The sequence below is a fragment of the Spinacia oleracea genome, chromosome 6, assembly GCF_020520425.1.
Source record: "Spinacia oleracea cultivar Varoflay chromosome 6, BTI_SOV_V1, whole genome shotgun sequence".
Classification (NCBI taxonomy): Eukaryota; Viridiplantae; Streptophyta; class Magnoliopsida; order Caryophyllales; family Amaranthaceae; genus Spinacia; species Spinacia oleracea.
The window spans coordinates 86559988-86576572 of record NC_079492.1 but is presented as its reverse complement, the minus strand read 5'-3'; positions in this window follow the sequence as shown (position 1 = coordinate 86576572).

Sequence of the window (16585 nt, the reverse complement as noted above, 5' to 3'; positions counted from 1 at the left end):
AGAAGAATTAAGCAATTTATACAGTAGAGTACGATATTCATACAATTATACTCAAAGGTTTACGGGGATGGTGGAACTAAAAATACACTACGGAATTTTTCACCCCGGGACCCAAGTTGTTAGGAAGATCCGGCATTGATGGTATATCCTCACAATTATTTGTGGTTTGTTTGAAGAATATTAATAATGTCCACACAAAAACGCAAAAATAATAAAAATAGGTTAATTTTAAACGAATTTTGATTTTGATCACAAGTTAATATATCATACTATTTCTTGATTGTTTTATGACAGTAAAGACAATTGGATTATTGATGCTCATATTTGATGAGGTACTTAAATGATTTATGCTTAACTCGATCAAAATTAATCAGCAATTTCCGAATTAAAATTACTGACCTCAAATTTTCTATAAACATATTCAAATCAGTTGTTATTGGATTACGTAAATTAAGTTTCAACTATTAAAGGTCTTATGAATGAGTAAATATTATCTATGATGTTTGGAGAAGAGTACTATGTAGTTTTAATTGTATGATGGGGTTTGGGAAAGATGAATTATTATTATTATTATTATTATTATTATTGTTAAATATATTAATAACAATTATTACATAATAATTAATAAAAATAAAAATATTAATAACTATTATTATAATTATTAATTTGAGCGATAACTTTTTTTTTTGCATTTCCTGATTTTTTTTATAGTAAATAACGTTGGTATACAAAATATGGATATGAGGTCCCAAAAGGTGAAAAAAAATATTCGGGTCCTAAACGGTGAAAAAATCAAAAAGTTGGACCCTAACCTTTGTCTTAATTTATTTTTTGAGTGATAGTATGGTTAACGGTGAGTTAAACTATGGTTAACTGGCCGGAAAATGAACATGAGTCCCCAAAAGGTGAAAAAAAAGGTTGAGTTCCTAAAGGGTGAAAAAACCAAAAGGTTGGACTCCAACCTTTAGCTTAACTCGGAAATAAGTTGTCGCCTTTTGTTAATCAAAATGAACCGAAGCGATGGTCAATCTGGACCAAAATTATCCAAAATGACCGACCCTAGTGGAGTAAGGGGAATGGCGTAGGGGATATCTGAGATGTGTGGAAAAACACAGATCATTTGGTTATCAATTGTTATTTTATTGAAAAGTAGATGTGATAGGAGTTAGTTGAGTATTTTTTTAATTGAATGAGAGAGGGTGTGGGGAGAAAAAAAAATTAGTGGGAAAAGAGAGACAATATAATAATTGTGTGGTCATTTCTAATATAGAAGCGTAACAACTAATCTGGGACAGACGAAAAAGGAAAGTGAAACAACTAATCTGGGTCGGAGGGAGTACCCAAGAAGTTGAAATAGCAAGTTTACAGTCTATAACGAAAATACCTGAAGATGGAAGGACAATTTCATTCTTCTGATCTTCCTTATATTTGGGGAACTCTCTTTTGTAATAGCCAATGATAAATTCAACGTAGTGTCTGACATGGATCAAATACTTGCATATATTCCACGTTGCTTAGTTTATCCAACTCTGGATCTCCTTAACTTAGCACTATCCCTCTAAGGATCTCGAAACCTATTTTGCAACATAACTCAACCAATAGTCAGGAGTTTGCTTTGTCAGGTACATGATCCTAGTAGTTGTCAATGTGGGGGTTTTGATCCATTTGCAAATATTCACGTATGATAATTTGTTTCTTTCAAATTAATTTTTTCTAGTTAATTTTATTGAACTTTTCTAACATGTTACATAATATTTGCGCTATTCAAATAAATAATAAAGAACATGTCCCCTACCGGCTATTCTTGCTCATAAACTCCGAGAAAGTTTTTGTTGCCTTTGGTACCATACGCCGGGAGTTGACTCTTGATCACCATAAGAACCTCAATCCTGATAACGTGAAGGTGAGCATTGATGAATTTGAGCCCGCGTATAAAGAAGCTTCAGTCCCCGTGCCTTCTCAATATATTAAGAAACTTGGACAAGCTCATGGTACTTTCACTCAGTGGCAAAAGCTTTTGGTTTCACTTATGAATGATGAGGTAACATATCATTGTGCATGATAATTTGAATTAAAAATATTATATCATGCATGTATGTCCACTAATATGTATATGGTTATTTGGAATTCATACCTCAGGTAAACGAGCTACAAGTAAAAAGCATAATGGGAAAGAAGATACAAGCAAATAGCCTAAAGGGAAAAGGAAGGATACAAGGAAAAAGCCTAAAGGGAAAGAGATAGTGGTTGGAAGTGGACACGAGACAAAACAGTCCAACACTAAACCAAATAAACATTTTCTTGTCAATTATGCCTTTGCAAAATTTGAGTGATAAGTGCAATTGGATGAAAACTATGTTGTCTAAATTAAAAGAGGGGAGGACATTAAGTTGCAAGCTAGTAAAAAGACATTCAATTTGGAAAATGACCGTGACATTATTGTTATCATTGAAGACACCAATCAACTTCTCTCGAGAGCATGGCTCAATATATCGATATTGCATGTTTTTATGATGTGAGTTACCTAAATTAATTTTTCTCTCCTAAATTTTATTTTCTCAAATGTCTTAACCGCTACTACACTATGTTTAGGCTTTAAGTGAGTTCTGGGACGAAGATGATAAAGCCGTCTGTGCCCAAAAGTGCGACGCAAATGACTAAGCCAGTTGGTGCGACGCAAATGGACTTAAATGATCGATACATATGAACGCTTTTCCACTAGTGATATTATATATACTCACGTGTATTGGTGCGACTTCAAGAGAAACGGTGGTTGAGATTTTGGGATAAACTCGTGTGCTTGATTTACTCTTTATTCTTAGTTTTATTTAGACTCCTATTACTTTTACAGTGAAACGAATGACAAAAGTGATTAGAATAATTTTACTTTTTAATACATAGAATAGAGATTTTGAAATTATAATTAATTTGTAATATTATTTGTTTTTTGTTTTTTGTTTTACTTATGTTGACATGTTTTATTGTTTTCGTGAAAGAAAACTATGTGTTACAGAGTTCATTTCCATATTTTTTACTTCCTTACTTGCTTTTATGTTTGTTGAAGAAATTATTTAATTCTCTGTTGACCTTTTGTTATCAAATTGCCAATATGGAAGATTCTATGCATGATATTATTTGGTTTCTTAATTTGCTAATTCGCATTAAATACTAAAATTTTAAAAGTTACTAAAAAAATAATCTTTTAAATTGTGAATTTGCCTAGGATATTTTAGTCTATTCCACAAGAGACACCAAAAGACCATTTACAAAAACGATCTCATGAGTCTCTTATATCTACCAATTACGAGGTAGATATAGTAACGTCTATCAATGTACTTACATAAAGTAATTAAAAGAAAGATTTTTTTTATATATTTTTTTATATATATAATAGTTACCTCATATTTTACCCACTGTGAAAATAACCACTTAGAGCAACTCTAATGGTGAGCTACAAGATGTTGTGGCTAAGTTTGCCACATCAAATTTCTAACTACAATTGATTAAAACTACAAATTATCATATTGGTGGGCTACAATACTTTGTAGCTCTCTATAGTTTTTAATTTAAATAATTTATTTATTTGAGCTATATTTTTTTTGAGCTACGTACCCCAAAATAGCTACAATGCTTTCACAGCTGATTAGTCATTGTTGTACCAATGGTGGGCTACCTGCTCACATGCTCATTTTTTTTGTGAGCAGGTCCATTTTGTAACCATTGGAGTTGCTCTTATACTTTATTTTTTCTCATAACTTTTCTAACGTCTTAAATTTCACCATTATGTTCCGTCTATTTATTCATCCAATGTGACTCCACCTATTAATTTCCCTCAATTCCACTCTATAACTCCATGATGCTTCCGTTACTAGTACTCCTCGTCAAACTTTGCCCATAATCTCACATCTCTGTCGATTGGCAAAAAATTTCCAACTAATTATATGTTAGTTTCGTGGAGTTCCACAAGAGGGGGGTGAATTGATTTTTTGCAGTTTTATAAATTATATGCGATAAGGAACAGAAACAGCAAAATAGAGCAAGCACAATTTAGCGTGGAAAACTCTCTAGGCCCAACATAGAGGAAAAAACCACGGCCCCTTTGGGGACTTAAACACTTCTACTAATTAGGCAAAACAACTCAGTTTCTTTACAAGCCTAATCTACTCGGGTCACAATCTGTAAATCACCTCAGATTACAGATGACTAGGAACAACCCCACGTTGTTCCCTTCTCCCTATGAAACAATCCCTCAATTGTTCCAACTCACTGATCTCTCTTGAGATCTTTCACTCTTGCTCTAGTAAGCCTGACTCAGGCTTAACATACATCAATTCAACTTTAATGAAAAACAGAATAAATAAAACTAAAGTAAATACGAAGATACAAGACCTACCAACCAATACTGCTCTAACTGGGAACAGGAACAGACTCGTAAAAATAAAGACTTTAAAGGTGATACCTGAAAGCTACGGTTAATTCTTATGAGTCTGATAAAAGTTACGAGGAGATCTTTTGGTATATTTATAGTGATTCTGTGATTTACCCTAGAATCCTAGACTTCTAATTCTAATCAATTTAGGACTCTTCTAAAGATAGATTTCTGTTAGGAAACAAATTAATCTTTAAACGAGTTTTACACCAATTTGGATTCTACTTTCCATATACCTACAGATTTCAACTTCTCCTCGAACTCTGCCAAAGATTATCATTAACCATTAATTTAGGCAAATTATATTCTTTTTAATACAGATAACCATTTGGACTTAAACCTAGTGTATTCTGCTAACTCTTAAGAACTCAGGTGATAACATGACTCTTTTAAAAACTTTCTTCCCAGACTCAGCAGTATGTTTGATATAATAACCTTGTACCTTTTCGTATTTACCATATACTTTCCTAATGCTTCCTAGAAGCTTAATTCTTGCAGCTTCATTTGTATGCCTTGACTTTGTCATCTTATTCTATTGCTGCTTCACGGATTAATCTGACTTGTTCTCTTTCCTTCAAGGCTGCTTCATTCTTATCAATACAAATTGAGAGTAGCTCTTTCACTTATAGACCTGTCATTCTAGAATGTAGAACGTAAGCACAAATAAGCTTGTCATCATCAAAACTCAGGGATCAACAATTTCCCCCTTTTTGATGATGACAACCTTTCAACTTGACTGACAACATAACATTCTTTTAAAAATAACATGGTGAAACAGACATTTCGAAACTAAAGCTTGAACCATGTATGAGTAAAATCAGAATGAACCAAGTTGCCAATATAGGAATCTCTTCCCCCTTTGGAATGATCAAAAAGAGGGGATGTGAAAAACGATTTAAAGAAGGAAAATATGCAGAATAATATTACCCTTCCAAACAGTGAACCTCATTGCAGCTCAAGTCGGTCAACGAGTTTGACCGCACCCCTGCAAGCAAAACTTAGGCAAAAACAGCATATAAAACAAGAGATGTAAGTACCCTGCAAGTTAGTGAGATCAAACCATCAGAACGTAGGAAAAGCGCGCTAATTAAAATTAGCCATGATAAACCCGGCGCAGCAACACAAAACACAATGTTTCAAGGTTCACGCAACAAACACCAAAAAAACCAAAAAAAAATTGTTTATAGGTAACAGGATGGGGGGATTTTTGTAGTAAGGATTAGGCAGGATCAGGGGTGAGGAGTGGCAGGATCATCTTCAGCAACCTCTTCAGTATGAACCACCTCCTCCTAGATCATATCCGCTAACCGCTCTGTCATATCATTGAAGAATTGAGCTTGATCCATCTGCACCTGAACCATCAGCTCCTGAAGTGACTTGAGTGAAGCTTGAATGGCAATGTTGTCCTGCTGTAGCTGATCCACCTTGTCCATTATCATGTTGAGAGTGGTGTCATGTGATGGTGCCGCAGACTGGATTTCTCCATCCTTCTCTAAATCAGATACATCAACATGGTACGCTGATGGAGGAACACCCTTTGAGGAGCTAGCTATGCGACGACTGCGCCTGATAGGAGGGTTAGAAGCAGGTGAATGATGAAGAGACTGTGATTTTGCAGGAACCAGAGGGGGGGATTTCTCTGTAGGCCTTAAATCAACTGGCCCTCCCTCCGAGTTCACTCCTTTGACCATACAAGGAAACACAGTCTCACCTTCTTCTTCAGACACATCATCCTCCTCCTCTATCTCCTCACCTTCTTCTTCCTCAAGCTGAGCTTGGTCACCTGGTCCCATCTTCCCCACACAGACAACACCATCTACGACCCTCAGACTAATCCCATTCAGACAGGCTCTAGATAAAATATGGGCTTGGCTCATAGGCTCAGATGTGTAAGAGGTGAGATCAACACCCATTTTTCGCATTATGAAGGTGAGAAGAGACCCATAGCCAATGAAGTTGTTTTGGGATATGCAGTGGGTGAGATGAGCAATAAAGATAGCAGGAACTTTAAACCATGACCCTAATTTTGCAGCTGTAAACCTAATTTTCGTCCCATTAACTATGGATTGACAAACACCTTCTGAGTAAGTAAAATTGGAGCAAAATTCCCCCATAGCTTCAGGAAACATGCAAGTATTTGAACAGACTTCAAACAAAAACGTCCACCCCTGTGACTCTAGACACTCCAACAGTTCGACAAACCCTACTTCCCTACACCAAGCAAAATCGACACTCAACCCTTGAAGCATGCGATCATTAGGAAAGAAATGATACCTAGATTCCTCTGGTTTGACTTTCTTCTCCATTGGTGGTTGGAGTTCCCCCTGAGCAGGTGCTGGCTGTTCCTTCTTCATTAAGAACTTTCTTTTTGTGGTCAATTTTGCAGCAGACTTGGAAGCTGGCTGCTTAGTTGGAGGTTTGGGGGCCATGTTATCAGTGGGTGGTGGTGGAAGAGTTTGAAGGGGAACGGCGGTGATAATCGGAATGGAGGGAGAATGAGGGTTTGTGGAATTTGGAAAGGTGAGGCGGTAGAGGGTCATAATTATATAGGAGAGGTGGTTGACGAGAAATGAGGAGTGATAAGGATGAGGGTTTGAATTTCAAAATTCCGGGAAGTGTGAGGGGTTTGATCTGATGCTTCGTAATTTTATAGGCGGAGAATTTGGAATATGAAGGGTTTTGGTGTTGGGAATTGGTGTGTGTGGGAAGCGTGTGTAAGTGAACAAAATGAAAAGTCATGCATGCACCGGGTTCATATGATTCATTGAACCAAAAAGTGCTTTCCATTCATTTTTGATTTTCCCACACTAATGCAAAATAAATACAAGTCAAGTGATTAGTGTAATTACCTTAGTGATGCACAGACGTGACTGTGGTAATACACAGCTGGGTTTTGCAACAAGATTGTATTTGTTAGTCCATTAAAAAATATTTAAACATAAATTAAAAACCTTTTTTTTTTTTTAAAATCATTCAAGTAAGGTTAGAGAAACATATTGGCTCAAAGTATCACTTAATTTTAATCATACCAAGTTCTAACCTCAGTTTGTCGTGTCTATCCCTATTCAAGGGTTTTGTTAAGATGTCAGCTACTTGGTCTTCAGTGGGACAGAATTCAAGTTTTACCAATTCCTTTTCGACATAATCTTTTAGAAAGTGATGCCTGATATGTATGTGCTTGACCCTTGAATGATGAACCGGATCTTTGGATATACAGATGGCACTTGTGTTGTCACATAGTATGGGAACACACTTTAGTTTCATGCCAAAGTCCCTTAGTTGTTGCTTGATCCATAACATTTGGGAACAACATGATGCAGCTGCAACATATTCGGCTTCTGTTGTAGATAGAGCAACAGTGTTCTGTTTCTTAGATGCCCATGAGACTGCAAATGCTCCAAGGAACTGGACCATTCCTGATGTGCTCTTCCTGTTAACTAGATCACCTGCATAATCAACATCTGTGTACCCTTTGAGGTCAAAATGATCATAGTTAGGATACCATAAACATAAATCGTCAGTGCCTTTTAAGTATCTTAGAATCCTTTTGACTGCTGTAAGATGAGATTCCTTAGGGTTAGATTGAAACCGAGCACAAACACCTACACTGAATGCAATATCTGGCATGCTTGCTGTAAGATAAAGTAGTGAACCAATCATACCTCTGTACCTCGTTTGATCTACGCTTTTACCTTCTTGATCCTCATCTAGCCTTGTGGTTGTTCCCATGGGTGTATGATTGCTTTTTGCTGACTCCATTCCATACTTCTTTATGAGATCCTTGATGTATTTCTGTTGGTGAATCATGATTCCTTGTTCCGTTTGCTTAATTTGAAGACCTAGGAAGAAGTTTAGTTCTCCCATAATGCTCATTTGAAATTCTTGCTGCATTAAGTCAGAAAATTCTTTGCAAAGATCCTCATTAGTAGCACCAAATATAATATCATCAACATATATTTGCACAATTAATATGTCTGTGTCTCTTGATTTAAGAAACAGGGTTCTGTCAACCTTACCTCGATTGAATTTATTGTCTAAGAGAAAATGAGAGAGACGTTCATACCAGGCTCTTGGGGCTTGTTTTAGTCCATACAATGCCTTGTATAACTTATACACATGTGAGGGATATTCTGGATCTTCAAATCCAGGTGGTTGTTCCACATAAACTTCTTCTTTAAGATATCCGTTTAGGAACGCACATTTTACATCCATTTGATAGAGTTTGAAACCCATGTATGAGGCAAATGCTATGAGTATGCGTATTGCTTCCATTCTAGCTACTGGGGAAAAAGTTTCTTCGAAGTCTATCCCTTCTTGTTGATTGTACCCTTTGACAACCAATCTGGCTTTGTTCCTGGTTATAGTTGCATGTTCGTCTTGTTTGTTTCGGAATACCCACTTTAATCCTATTACTCGATTGTTCAGAGGTGTGGGCTCAAGGTGCCATACTTTATTCCTTCCGAATTCATTGAGTTCCTCCTACATGGCAATGATCCAATCAGAGTCAGTTAGTGCCTCTTTATAATTTTTAGGTTCAATCATGGATAAATAAGCATAGAAAGCACAGAAGTTTTTATGTTGTGATCTCGTTGTTGTTCCTCGTCCTAGATCACTAATTATTTGGTTAAGTGGATGTGAGCTTTGATGTTTCCAAGGTCTTGGTTGGAATGGTGTAGTGACTTCTTCAGTAGGCTGCTCCTCTTGTCCATTTGGCTCTGTATGATCATCAGCTTGTATCTGTTCCTCTTCAGTTGTGCCTCCTTCAGGTGTTTCGTCATTCTGAGCTTGTTCTTCTATTTGAGAAGTTTTTCTTATTTCTTCGTCTTCTGTTTCTCTTGTAAGTCCTAGTTCAAAGTTTCCATCAGTGGTTGTACCTGTAGCAAAGTTTGGGGAGTCAGTTTCATCAAATATAATATGAATGCTTTCTTCCATACACATGGTCCTCTTGTTGAATACTCGATATGCTTTGCTGTTTGTGGCATATCCTAGGAATATGGCTTCATCGCTTCGCTGGACCGGTTCTATAATCTGCAGTTAGGGGGGGAGGGCGGCGAAAAAAACATTAGCAGCTTCAACCGAAGAATGGGATGAATTGGTTCTATCCTTGGTCTTTTCTACCGGGGTTTTTCCGGCCATGAATGAAATTGAAGCTTATGGGAAAAAATCATATTCAGTATATTTGAAAGGTCCACAACCGGAGAGGTACACCATGATGGGGGGTACTTTATTTTCCCTCGGGTGGTTGGCATCGCTGATGTGGGGCTTACCTTGCTTTTCTTTGTTTGAGTTGTTCCCACGCACGCAGAACGGAAGTCTCTCTCAGAACAGAAGAGAACAACCACAGGAATGAGAAAACCTTTAAATAACTCCATTCAATGGAATCATATGCTTTTTTTTAGTTCCCGGGCATCTTTAAAAAAGAGGTCTTTATAAACTCTAACGCTGTTTTGGCCTTCTGTTTAAGGAAAGTAATTCTGGCTGCATGAAAAACTCGAACCTAGTCTCATAGAAATAGGCGAAGATTTTGGAAAGAAAGCAAAGGAATTCACCTGTGTGAAAAACGCTCCGATCGCTTAAGCGACTACGTTCCTAATAGAGAAGGCTCCTCTTTCAAGCACTAGCCCTTCTTTCTAGCCGTTCACTTCTAAAGGCGGGTGAAGGCGGCGAAAAAAACCCCGATCATCCAATTCGCTCCAACAGACAGGCATGGTTCTGACTTTTCTTATCTTTTTCCCGCCCTAGGAGTAGCACAAAAAGAGGAACACATTCCCTTTCCCGTCCTCAATCCTCATGTGGATCTAGCTTTCAACAGCGTAGAACACATTATGAGAGATGTATTATACTAGTAGTTAGTTATATACAAAGATAAAGCAGACCAGAAGATAGATCGCATCAAATTTTCCTAGTTGATCCTTTCCATTGTTGTGGACGAAACATTTACATCCAAAGGTTCTTAGATGTGTTATTGAGGGTTTTCTTCCTTTGTACAGTTCATATGGGGTTTTATTTTTGATGGCTCTAATTAGTACTCGATTAAGTATGTAGCATGCAGTATTTAGAGCTTCAGCCCAGAAACTTTTGGGGAGTCCACTAGCAATCAGCATCGTCCTTGTCATGTCTTCAAGAGTTCGGTTCTTTCTTTCTACCACTCCGTTTTGTTGAGGTAATCTAGGAGCAGAGAAATTATGATCTATTCCTGAGTTTTTACATAGATCGTCAAATCTTTTGTTTTGGAATTCTGTACCATGATCTGATCTGATGTGGACCAGTTTATGATGTTAGGTTATGATACATATGACAATTCATAAATCATGCGGAAACAACCATTAAGCCAGGAATACATATTATTTACACATAATCATTTAGCATAGTTTAGATGCATACTCTTTGTTGCGTGCCTTCCCTAGCTGCGCCCGAACCGAACAAGAACAAGTCTTTAGGACTCCAAGTGTCGTCCCTCCGTAGATAGTCCACAGCACGTCCGGATCCGCCTTAAGATTGACCAACTAGAATCGCCCTTAAGGTACTATTAATTTTCGGCACTTTTAGGCAAGATGTGTGACTGAATTTTTCTCTCAAAAACTCACTTTTAATAATTGAAAAACTCGTTGTAAATATGTGACCCTAGGCACTTATTTATAGAGTTTATGGAAAGGAATTATAATCCTATTAGAATACAAATCTATTTAATTATAACCCTACTAGGATTCTAATTAAACAAAGTTTATCTATTAGGATTAGATTTAATCATATTACGAATCCCGGTAGCCTTAGGATTCCGAGTAACACACACGAGTGGCGCACAAGCACCGCACGTCCGCACGCAGGCCTTGCGGCCCACGCCGAGCGCACAGCGCAAGGCCCACTGTCGCAGCCTTGTCCGCGCGCGCGCCCAAGCTACGGCTGGGCCTGGCTTTTGCGCTGGGCCTGGTCGTATGCTTGGCGTGTGGTTGTTGCGCTTGGCTTGCTGGGCGATGGCCCGGCTTCGTGCTGGGCCTTCGTCTGGCAGGCCTCGTCCGATGCTAATTCGTACGATACGCTTCCGATTAAATTCTCGATTCCGGAATTCATTTCCGATTCGAACAATATTTAATATTTCTGATTCCGGAATTAATTTCCGTTTCGAACAAATATTTAATATTTAAGTTTCCGGAATTATTTTCCGATTCCGATAATATTTCCGATTCTGACAATATTTCCGTTTCCGGCAATATTTCCGATTCCGGCAATATTTCCATTTCCGATAATATTTTCCGATACGTACCATGTTTCCGTTTCCGGCAACATCTACGTCTTGGATAATATTTATATTTCCGATACGATCCATATTTCCGTTTCCGGCAATATCATCGTTTCCGGAGTATTCTTTTCTTTCCTGTGACGATCTTAGCTCCCACTGAAACCAAGATCCGTCGATTCCGAATATCCATAGATGGAGTATTTAATGCCATTAAATACTTGATCTGTTTACGTACTATTTGTGTGACCCTACGGGTTCAGTCAAGAGTAAGCTGTGGATTAATATCATTAATTCCACTTGAACTGAAGCGGCCTCTAGCTAGGCATTCAGCTCACATGATCTCACTGAATTATTAACTTGTTAATTAATACTGAACCGCATTTATTAGACTTAACATAGGATGCATACTTGGACCAAGGGCATTATTTCCTTCAGTCTCCCACTTGTCCTTAGGGACAAGTGTGCATTTCCTAATTCCTTTGTCGCTTGATGCTTTCTCTTGAACATAAGGTAAGAGTTGTCATCCTTATTATGTCCAGAGGTGTTTCTCGGTTTCAGAGTTCAACTGATCAAATAAACAGATAATCATAGCCTATGATTCATCCGAGCACGGCCATGCATTTCACAGTTTCTAGCTCTCCGAGTGGCCTTGTACAACTTTTAAGCATCTCATCCCGATTTATGGGAGGACAATCCCAATCTTAGATCTTGAGATTAGACTTCGTTTGATAGGTGATTACCTGAGCGTTGCCTTTATAGCCTCCTTTTATGGTGCGACGGTTGGTCTACGTCAAAGTAACCAGTTCTCAAACAAGTAATCTCAAATCACTCAGGTATTGAGGATTTAGTGTCTAATAATTTTAATGAAATTTACTTATGACAGATTTTCATCTCTTACAGTAAAGTTTCATAGGTCTTGTCCGATACTAGTCTTCACAAAGTAAGTATCTATGCAAATCATTATGACATTGCCATGTCCACATAGTTCAAGAAACAGAACTACTAGTCATCTTGCATTCTAATCGTCTAACGTTTTCTATGCGTCCAATTTTATAGAAAACTCCGACTAGGGACCATTTTCAACCTTTGACATTCAAGTTCACTTGATAGACATTTCTTAGTCACAGGACTGGTCCTGACAGTCTATCTTGAATATATTGTCAAATTGAAGGGACTCATCATTTAATAAACCACAAATTAAATGGAAAAATGAATTCTTTTCATTTATTGTGAATGATTAACCAATAATGTTTTACAAAGATTTAAACTCTAAAACTTTAAAACATTAAACAGAGACATCAAAGCCATTCTCCAATATGCTTGATTCCCATTGCTGCAGTGTGCGAGTTGTGCTTCGCCTGCGGCAGAGGTTTAGTCAAGGATCTGATATGTTGTCATCAGTTCCAATTTTGCTTATCTCGACTTCTTTTCTTTCAACGAACTCTCGTAGAAGGTGAAATCTACGAAGTACATGCTTGACTCTCTGGTGGTGTCTAGGCTCCTTTGCCTGTGCAATAGCTCCGTTATTATCACAATACAGGGCTATTGGTCCTTTAATGGAGGGGACTACACCAAGTTCACCTATGAACTTCCTTAGCCATATAGCTTCCTTTGCTGCTTCATGTGCAGCAATGTACTCCGCTTCAGTTGTAGAATCCGCAATGGTGCTTTGCTTAGCACTTTACCACCTTACTGCTCCTCCGTTGAGGCAGAAGACAAACCCAGACTGTGATCTGAAATCATCTTTGTCGGTTTGGAAACTTGCGTCCGTATAGCCTTTAACAATTAATTCATCATCTCCACCATAGACCAGGAATTCATCTTTGTGCCTTTTCAGGTACTTCAGAATATTCTTGGCAGCAGTCCAATGCGCCTCTCCTGGGTCTGACTGGTATCTGCTCGTAGCACTGAGTGCGTACGCAACATCCGGGCGTGTACATATCATAGCATACATTATTGAACCAATCAATGATGCATATGGAATCCCATTCATTCGTCTACGCTCATCAAGTGTTTTTGGGCACTGATTCTTGCTTAGAGTCATTCCATGAGACATGGGTAGGTAGCCTCGCTTGGAGTCCACCATCTTGAACCTATCAAGCACCTTATTGATATAAGTGCTTTGACTAAGTCCAATCATCCTTTTAGATCTATCTCTGTAAATCTTGATGCCCAATATGTACTGTGCTTCTCCTAGATCTTTCATCGAAAAACATTTCCCAAGCCAAATCTTGACAGAGTTCAACATAGGAATGTCATTTCCGATAAGTAATATGTCGTCGACATATAATACTAGGAAAGCAATTTTGCTCCCACTGACCTTCTTGTATACACAAGATTCGTCTGCGTTCTTGATGAAACCAAAGTCACTGACTGCTTCATCAAAACGTATATTCCAACTCCTGGATGCCTGCTTCAATCCGTAGATTGACTTCTTTAGCTTGCATACCTTTTTAGCATTCTTTGGATCCTCAAAACCTTCAGGCTGTGTCATAAACACAGTTTCTGTTAAAACGCCGTTTAAGAAAGCAGTTTTCACATCCATCTGCCATATTTCGTAATCGTAATATGCAGCGATTGCTAACATTATCCGAATAGACTTTAGCATTGCAACTGGTGAAAAAGTTTCATCGTAATCAACACCGTGGACTTGCCTGTAACCTTTTGCAACCAATCTAGCTTTGAAAACTTCAAGTTTCCCATCTTTGTCCTTTTCAGTTTGAAAACCCATTTGCTTCCAATGGCTTGGTAGCCATCTGGCAAATCGACCAAATCCCATACTTGGTTTTCAGACATGGAGTCTAATTCAGATTGCATGGCTTCTTGCCATTGCTTGGAGCTAGGGCTCGTCATAGCTTGTTTGTAAGTCGCAGGTTCATCACTTTCAAGTAATAGAACGTCATAGCTCTCGTTCGTCAAAATACCTAAGTACCTTTCCGGTTGAGATCTATATCTTTGCGATCTACGCGGGGTAACATTTCTAGATTGACCATGATTCTCACCAGATTCTTCTAAAGATCTCTGAGTTTCATCCTGAATGTCATCTTGAGCATTCTCTATAGTTTGTTGTTCGTCTCGAATTTCTTCGAGGTCTACTTTTCTCCCACTTGTCATTTTGGAAATGTGATCTTTCTCCAAAAAGACACCATCTCGAGCAACAAACACCTTGTTCTCAGATGTATTGTAGAAGTAATACCCCTTTGTTTCCTTTGGATAGCCCACAAGGATACATTTGTCAGATTTTGGATGAAGTTTGTCTGAAATTAATCGTTTGACGTATACTTCACATCCCCAAATCTTAAGAAAAGACAGATTTGGAGGCTTTCCAAACCATAATTCGTATGGAGTCTTTTCGACAGCTTTAGACGGAGCTCTATTTATAGTGAGGGCAGCTGTATTTAGTGCATGTCCCCAAAATTCTAATGGAAGTTTGGCCTGACCCATCATTGACCTGACCATGTCTAGCAAGGTTCTGTTCCTCCGTTCCGACACACCGTTCCATTGTGGTGTTCCAGGAGGAGTCAATTCTGATAGAATTCCACATTCTTTCAGATGGTCATCAAATTCATAGCTCAGATATTCACCGCCTCTATCAGATCGCAGTGCCTTAATCTTCTTGCCTAATTGATTCTCTACTTCACTCTGAAATTCCTTGAATTTGTCAAAGGATTCAGACTTATGCTTCATTAGGTAGACATAACCATATCTACTGAAGTCATCAGTGAAAGTGATAAAGTAGCTGAAACCACCTCTAGCATTTGTACTCATTGGTCCACATACATCTGTATGGATTAAACCCAATAGTTCATTTGCTCTTTCTCCAACTTTAGAGAAAGGTTGCTTTGTCATTTTGCCAAGTAAACATGATTCGCATTTACCATAATCCTCTAAGTCAAATGGTTCTAGAATTCCTTCCTTTTGAAGTCTTTCTAAGCGTTTCAAGTTTATATGGCCTAATCGACAATGCCACAGATAGGTGAGATCTGAATCATTCTTTTTGGCCTTTTTGGTATTTATGTTATATACTTGTTTGTCGTGATCTAATAAATAAAGTCCATTGACTAATCTAGCAGATCCATAAAACATCTCTTTAAAATAAAACGAACAACTATTGTCTTTTATTAAAAAGGAAAATCCCTTAGCATCTAAGCAAGAAACTGAAATGATGTTTTTAGTAAGACTTGGAACATGGAAACATTCTTCCAGTTCCAAAACTAGCCCGGAGGGCAACGACAAATAGTAAGTTTCTACAGCTAATGCAGCAATCCGTGCTCCATTTCCCACTCGTAGGTCGACTTCACCCTTGCTTAACTTTCTACTTCTTCTTAGTCCCTGTGGATTGGAACATAAGTGTGAGCCACAACCTGTATCTAATACCCAAGAAGTTGAATTAGCAAGTATACAGTCTATAACGAAAATACCTGAAGATGGAACGACTGTTCCGTTCTTCTGATCTTCCTTTAGCTTCAAGCAATCTCTCTTCCAATGCCCCTTCTTCTTGCAGTTGAAGCATTCGGATTCACGGTATGCTGGCCTTGTTGCCACCTTTCTTAGCATTCCTCTTCTTTCCAGATTTCTTGAACTTACCCCCACGCACCATAAGCACATCCCGCTTATCACTTTTGAGCGTCTTTTCAGCGGTCTTCAGCATACCGTGAAGCTCAGTGAGCGTTTTGTCCAGACTATTCATACTGTAGTTCAGTTTGAACTGATCATACCCGCTATGAAGAGAATGGAGGATGGTGTCTATAGCCATTTCCTGAGAAAATTGCTGATCCAGCCGACTCATATTCTCAATGAGTCCAATCATTTTGAGAACATGTGGACTTACGGGCTCGCCTTTCTTAAGCTTGGTCTCAAGAATTTGCCTATGAGTCTCGAATCTTTCGACTCGAGCCAGATCTTGGAACATGTTC